General features: G+C 50.9%; 1 long non-coding RNA gene across 1 annotated transcript; it reads right to left on the bottom strand.

Annotated features, from left to right (window-relative positions):
* Positions 1–3178: 3178 nt before the first annotated feature.
* LOC134412223 (uncharacterized) lies at positions 3179–3795 on the bottom strand. The gene is made up of 2 exons (XR_010026402.1): positions 3754–3795; positions 3179–3636 (listed from the first exon to the last, which is right to left on the bottom strand). It is a non-coding gene; the product is annotated as an uncharacterized LOC134412223 (long non-coding RNA).
* Between the last annotated feature and the right edge of the window lie 3366 nt (positions 3796–7161).

The raw sequence follows: 7161 nt of genomic DNA, 5'->3' as shown, positions 1-7161 counted from the left end.
TTTAACAGTCAGGAAGTTTTTCCTGATGTCCAGCCGGAATCTGGCTTCCTGGAACTTGAGTCCATTATTCCGTGTCCTGCACTCTGGGATGATGGAGAAGAGATCCTGGCCCTCCTCTGTGTGGCAACCTTTCCAGGACTTGATGAGTGCTATCATGTCTCCCCTCAATCTTCTCTTCTCCACGCTAAACATGCCCAGTTCCCTCCCTGCTCCTGGGATGCCCTGTGCATCATGTGGATGCACAGGGATGATCCCAGGATGATTCATGGGATATCGCCCCATCTAGACATGCCTTAAGCCTGGAAAAGCAAGAAATGGGGAGAATCCATAATTTACTCATTCATCCATAATCCATAAAGATCTGATATGAACTCCCAGTTCCTTCTTCACAATGATGCTTCCTTGGTCAGACTCGGAGCTCCAAGACTTTAATTTGGGATCTCCTGATTTTTATTTTGATGATGTTGTTGATAACAGAGTCTGCCAAGTGCTGTTCCCCGGAGCCATCTGTATTTGGATTCCTTTTTTCATAAAGAAATCAAACAAACACTCAGCTCACAATCTGATATGGAGCCAAGCTGGGATTAGCTTTGAGATGGAATTTGGAGCAGTTCCAGAAGTTCAGGTTTTGCTGATTTGCACATCGTAGTTACAGTGGGTGTCCTGGAAAGAAGCCATGTCGCCTTCTTCTGGCTTCCTATGTTTCAATTAATCACCTTCCCCTGTAGTTTCCCGGTGTCTATTCTAAATTGTAAGCCCCTTGGGATAGGCATCTGTCATACCTGTTCTTTTTAAAGCATCATGTACATCAGGAGTGCATTATTATTATTATTATTATTATTATTATTATTATTATTATTATTATTATTTATATAGCACCATCAGTGTACATGGTGTTGTACATAGTAAAACAATAAAATAGTAACACCCTGCAACATAGGTTTACATTCTAATAAAATCATAATAAAACAATAAGAAAGGGAAGAGAATGCACTGAATAGGCACAGGGACAATAAAACTAACAGTGACCCCGTTCAGACGACACGCTAAACCATGCTGCTTAACCAAAAAATGGTTAATGGAATGCTTAACCATGGTTTATGGTGTCGTCTGACACACGTTTTCCCTGTCTGCCCCGTTAATGGGGGAGATGGTTAAGGAAAAAGTGTGTCAGATGACACCGTAAACCATGGTTAAGCATTCCGTTAACCGTTTTGTGGTTAAGCAGCATGGTTTAGCTAGGGTGACCCTATGGAAAGAAGGACACGGCTTCTGTATCTTTAACAGTTGCATAGAGAAGGGAATTTCAGCATATGTCATTTGTATACATGAAGAACCTGGTGAAATTCCCTCTTCATCACAACAGTTAAAGCTGCAGGAGCTATACCAGATTTAAAAGAGGGCGGGGCACCTGCAGCTTTAACTGGTGTGATGAAGAGGAAATTTCACCAGGTTCTTTATATATACAAATGACACCTGCTGGAATTCCCTTTTCAATACAACTGTTAAAGATACAAGAGCCCTGTCCTCCTTTTCATATGGTCGCCCTGGTTTAGCGTGTCAGCTGAACGGGGTCATTGTGGTTAGGCTCACTAAGGAAAACTTAACCACCAAAGGGTTAAAAGTGTTGTCTGCAAGCATTCCGCATGTGGTTAGCATCAACCACAGCTGAACGTGATTAAGCTAACTGCAAAGTCCAAGCCAGTGTAACGGTAAGATCAAAATCAAGTTCTAAAAGCTTTTGAAAAAAAGAAAACGTTTTCAACCGAGATTTAAATCTGTGATTGAACTTGTGGTCCGCAAATGCTCTGGAAGAGAATTCCAGGCACAAGGGACAGCAAGAGAAAATGGATGAAGCCGAGCAAGAGAAGTAGAGACCCTTGGGTGGGTAAGAAACATGGCATTCGATGAGCGAAGATCACGAACGAGGCAATAACGTGAAATGAGAGAAAAAAGATAGGAAGGAGCTAGACTAGGGTTAGGAGAAAAAAGATAGGAAGGAGCTAGACTAGGGTTAGGAGAAAAAAGATAGGAAGGAGCTAGACTAGGGTTAGGAGAAAAAAGATAGGAAGGAGCTAGACTATGACAAGCTTTGAAAGTCAGCAGGGGAAGCTTATATTGGATGCTGTGGTGAATTGGAAGCCAATGAAGGGATTTCAGGAGTGGAGTGACATGATCAAAGCGATGAGCTGAGAAGATGATCTTAGCAGCAGAATGACGAATAGCCTACACTATGCACCATTCCTCTGGGGCCATCTCCCCTTCTGCTAGCCACACCACATCCCTGAAGATCTTGGTGGCTTCCCAACGTTTGCTCAGGTTTTCTCCGTTGACAATGACTCTCCAAAGTCTTTGTTACCAGCAGCAAGAGACTTAAGCTAAAATATGCTGGCAATTTTGGCATTTCGGCCACATCTTCTTTGCCTTTGCCCGGCCCCATCATGTCTTTGGCTTCACCCACCGTTGGGTTGTGCCCCTAAGGATTTCTACAAAATTGAATTTTGCCCTCAGACTGAAAGGACAACTGCTGTAATGTACTTCCATCAGCCTTCCCCAACCAGGTGTGCTTTAGATGTGTCAGACTTCAGTTGTAGTTCTAGTAATAGTGCACAAACCCTCATGGATTCATAGAATAGTAGAGTTGGAAGGGGCCTACAAGGCCATCGAGTCCACCACCCCTGCTCAGTGTAGGAATCTACCTTAAAGCATACCTGACAGATGGCTGTCCTAAATGACTTGGGACCAGGATACCTGTTAGAGCGCCTTCTTCATTACCAACCTACCACTGAGGTCATCTGAGAGCATGTTCCTGGTGGTTCCACATGGATCTATGGTCCAAATGGACTCCACCAGGAGAAGAGCCTTCAGTGTGGTAGCCCCCTTCCTATGGAATTCCCTGCCTGGTGGGTGCCAACCTTGTATTGCTCGTGGTGTCTCCTGAAAATGTTGTTTCAGGAAACTTTCCTGGAATGACCAGTCGTGATTTTATCTGAACTTTATTCTTTTAAAAATGCATTTTATATATATGGTGTTTTTATACTCTTTTTATTCTTTTATTCTATTTGTTCACGCGCTGAAATCTTGGATGGGGAGCACTATATAAATACTGTGAATAAATACATAAAATACAGTTTGCACATCTTTTTTGTTCTTCAGAAGAATGAAGGGAAATCTCAACTGAGTTCTCAAATAAGCTTTATTATCCCCCATGCGTTAGTGGAGACACTGAAGCAGGAAACGGTTGGAGGATATTACCAAACACTCCTCCAATACAAGGATATAAATATTCACATTTTTTTAAAAAATAACACTACATTGATCATGCAATAAAAGCAAACAAACACAATACAGAGAAGACATACAGAGGCTTGCAAATGAGGCAGAGAACGAGGCACACAACATGCAAAGATGCAAAACGAAGAGGAAATAAACTGGCACATTGGTCCAATTCTCCTAAATGGAAGAACACATAGTGCAGAATGAAATAACAACTGGGAATCCTTTACTTCTGGCTGGGGGGCCATTGGCAAGGTTGCTTAGTTTGACCCATGCAAGGTGGGATGGAAATGGGTTGCTTTGTCTGCATAGAGCCCCCACCACACCCTCCTCCAATGCCAGAGCCAGAGCCTTGGCTACCTGAGCCACTGCCACTAGACCCTCCTCCAATGCAACAGCCAGAGCTCTGGCCACCACTGCTTCCACCACCACCATACCCTCCTCCAATGTCATAGCCAGAGCCTTGGCCACCTCCACCTCCACCTCCTGATACGACAATGGTCTGGCCACCTGAGCCACTGCCACTAGACCCTCCTCCAGTGCAACAGCCACAGCTCTGACCACCACTGCTTCCCTGGCCACCTGAGCTACCACTACCATACCCTCCTCCAATGCCATAGCCAGAGCTCTGGCCACCACTGCTTCCACCACCACAATACCCTCCTCCAATGTCATAGCCAGAGCCTTGGCCACCTCCACCTCCACCTCCTGATACGGCAATGGTCTGGCCACCTGAGCCACCACCACAAGAGCATCCTCCACTGCCAGAGCCAGAGCTCTGGCCACCACTGCTTCCACCACCACCATACCCTCCTCCAATGTCATAGCCAGAGCCTTGGCCACCTCCACCTCCTGATATGACAATGGTCTGGCCACCTGAGCCACTGCCACTAGACCCTCCTCCAGTGCAACAGCCACAGCTCTGACCACCACTGCTTCCCTGGCCACCTGAGCTACCACTACCATACCCTCCTCCAATGCCATAGCCAGAGCTCTGGCCACCACTGCTTCCACCACCACCACAATACCCTCCTCCAATGTCATAGCCAGAGCCTTGGCCACCTCCACCTCCACCTCCTGATACGACAATGGTCTGGCCACCTGAGCCACCACCACAAGAGCATCCTCCACTGCCATAGCCAGAGCTCTGGCCACCACTGCTTCCACCACCACCATACCCTCCTCCAATGTCATAGCCAGAGCCTTGGCCACCTCCACCTCCTGATATGACAATGGTCTGGCCATCTGAGCCACTGCCACTAGACCCTCCTCCAGTGCAACAGCCACAGCTCTGACCACCACTGCTTCCCTGGCCACCTGAGCTACCACTACCATACCCTCCTCCAATGCCATAGCCAGAGCTCTGGCCACCACTGCTTCCACCACCACCATACCCTCCTCCAATGTCACAGCCAGAGCCTTGGCCACTTCCACCTCCTGACACAACAATGGTCTGGCCACCTGAGCCACCACCACTAGAGCCTCCTCCAATGCCAGAGCCAGAGCTCTGACCACCGCTGCTTCCCTGGCCACCTGAGCTACCACCACTATACCCTCCAATGCCATAGCCAGAGCTCTGACCACCGCTGCTTCCCTGGCCACCTGAGCTACCACCACTATACCCTCCTCCAATGCCATAGCCAGAGCTCTGACCACTGCTGCTTCCCTGGCCACCTGAGCTACCACCACAATACCCTCCTCCAATGCCAGAGCCAGAGCTCTGACCACTGCTGCTTCCCTGGCCACCTGAGCTACCACCACAATACCCTCCTCCAATGCCAGAGCCAGAGCTCTGACCACTGCTGCTTCCCTGGCCACCTGAGCTACCACCACAATACCCTCCTCCAATGCCAGAGCCAGAGCTCTGACCACTGCTGCTTCCCTGGCCACCTGAGCTACCACCACCATACCCACCTCCAATGCCATAGCCAGAGCTCTGACCACTGCTGCTTCCCTGGCCACCTGAGCTACCACCACAATACCCTCCTCCAATGCTGGAGCCAGAGCTCTGACCACTGCTGCTTCCCTGGCCACCTGAGCTACCACCACCATACCCACCTCCAATGCCATAGCCAGAGCTCTGACCACTGCTGCTTCCCTGGCCACCTGAGCTACCACCACAATACCCTCCTCCAATGCTGGAGCCAGAGCTCTGACCACTGCTGCTTCCCTGGCCACCTGAGCTACCACCACCATACCCTCCTCCAATGCTGGAGCCAGAGCTCTGACCACTGCTGCTTCCCTGGCCACCTGAGCTACCACCACAATACCCTCCTCCAATGCCAGAGCTCTGACCACTGCTGCTTCCCTGGCCACCTGAGCTACCACCACAATACCCTCCTCCAATGCCAGAGCTCTGACCACTGCTGCTTCCCTGGCCACCTGAGCTACCACCACAATACCCTCCTCCAATGCCAGAGCTCTGACCACTGCTGCTTCCCTGGCCACCTGAGCTACCACCACTATACCCTCCTCCAATGCCAGAGCTCTGACCACTGCTGCTTCCCTGGCCACCTGAGCTACCACCACCATACCCTCCTCCAATGCTGGAGCCAGAGCTCTGACCACTGCTGCTTCCCTGGCCACCTGAGCTACCACCACTATACCCTCCTCCAATGCCGGAGCCAGAGCTCTGACCACTGCTGCTTCCCTGGCCACCTGAGCCACCACCACCATACCCTCCTCCGATAGAGCTGCCAGATCCCCCACTGCTTCCACCTGAACCTATAATTTTCACTCCACTGGAGCTGCCTCCTCCATAACCTTCACCTCCTCCACTTGATCCCCTACCTATGACCTTAACACTACTTGCTCCTCTTCCACCACCCCCTGATCCCCCACCTATGACCTTAACACCACTTGATCCTCCTCCACCACCCCCTGATCCTCCTCCTCCACTACCACCACCCCCTGATCCCCCACCTATGATCTTAACGCCCCCTGATCCTCCTCCTCCACTACCACCACCCCCTGATCCCCCACCTATGATCTTAACGCCCCCTGATCCTCCTCCTCCACTACCACCACCCCCTGATCCCCCACCTATGATCTTAACGCCCCCTGATCCTCCTCCTCCACTACCACCACCCCCTGATCCCCCACCTATGATCTTAACGCCCCCTGATCCTCCTCCTCCACTACCACCACCCCCTGATCCCCCACCTATGACCTTAACACCCCCTGATCCTCCTCCTCCACTACCACCACCCCCTGATCCCCCACCTATGATCTTAACGCCCCCTGATCCTCCTCCTCCACTACCACCACCCCCTGATCCCCCACCTATGACCTTAACACCCCCTGATCCTCCTCCTCCACTACCACCACCCCCTGATCCCCCACCTATGACCTTAACGCCCCCTGATCCTCCTCCTCCACTACCACCACCCCCTGATCCCCCACCTATGACCTTAACGCCCCCTGATCCTCCTCCTCCACTACCACCACCCCCTGATCCTCCACCTATGACCTTAACGCCACCTGATCCTCCTCCTCCACTACCACCACCCCCTGATCCCCCACCACCCCCACCAAAGCCACTGCCCCCTGATTCCCCACCTATAATCTTAACACCCCCACCACCCCCACTAGATCCTCTTCCAATAGAGCATCCAGAAGATTGTCCACCACTGCTTCCACCACTTGAGCCGCCTCCGCCACTGCCGCCTGATACGATGATGACCTTTTGGCCTGAACTTCCTCCTCCTCCTCCTCCTCCGCCACCACCGCAGCAGATCGATCCTTGGGGCTGTTGACCACCGCCACCACCGCCGCTGCTGCCGCCTGATGATCCTCCTTGGCTTTGATATCCAGATGAACCACCTCCACTACTTCCACAGCATGGGATGTCACCACCACTGTCGCGCTGTTTCCGCTGCATATAAC

Source organism: Elgaria multicarinata, chromosome 21, assembly GCF_023053635.1.
Source record: "Elgaria multicarinata webbii isolate HBS135686 ecotype San Diego chromosome 21, rElgMul1.1.pri, whole genome shotgun sequence".
Lineage (NCBI taxonomy): Eukaryota > Metazoa > Chordata > Lepidosauria > Squamata > Anguidae > Elgaria > Elgaria multicarinata.
The sequence above is the reverse complement of the archived record's forward strand: the minus strand, read 5'-3'. Positions and strand labels throughout refer to the sequence as shown.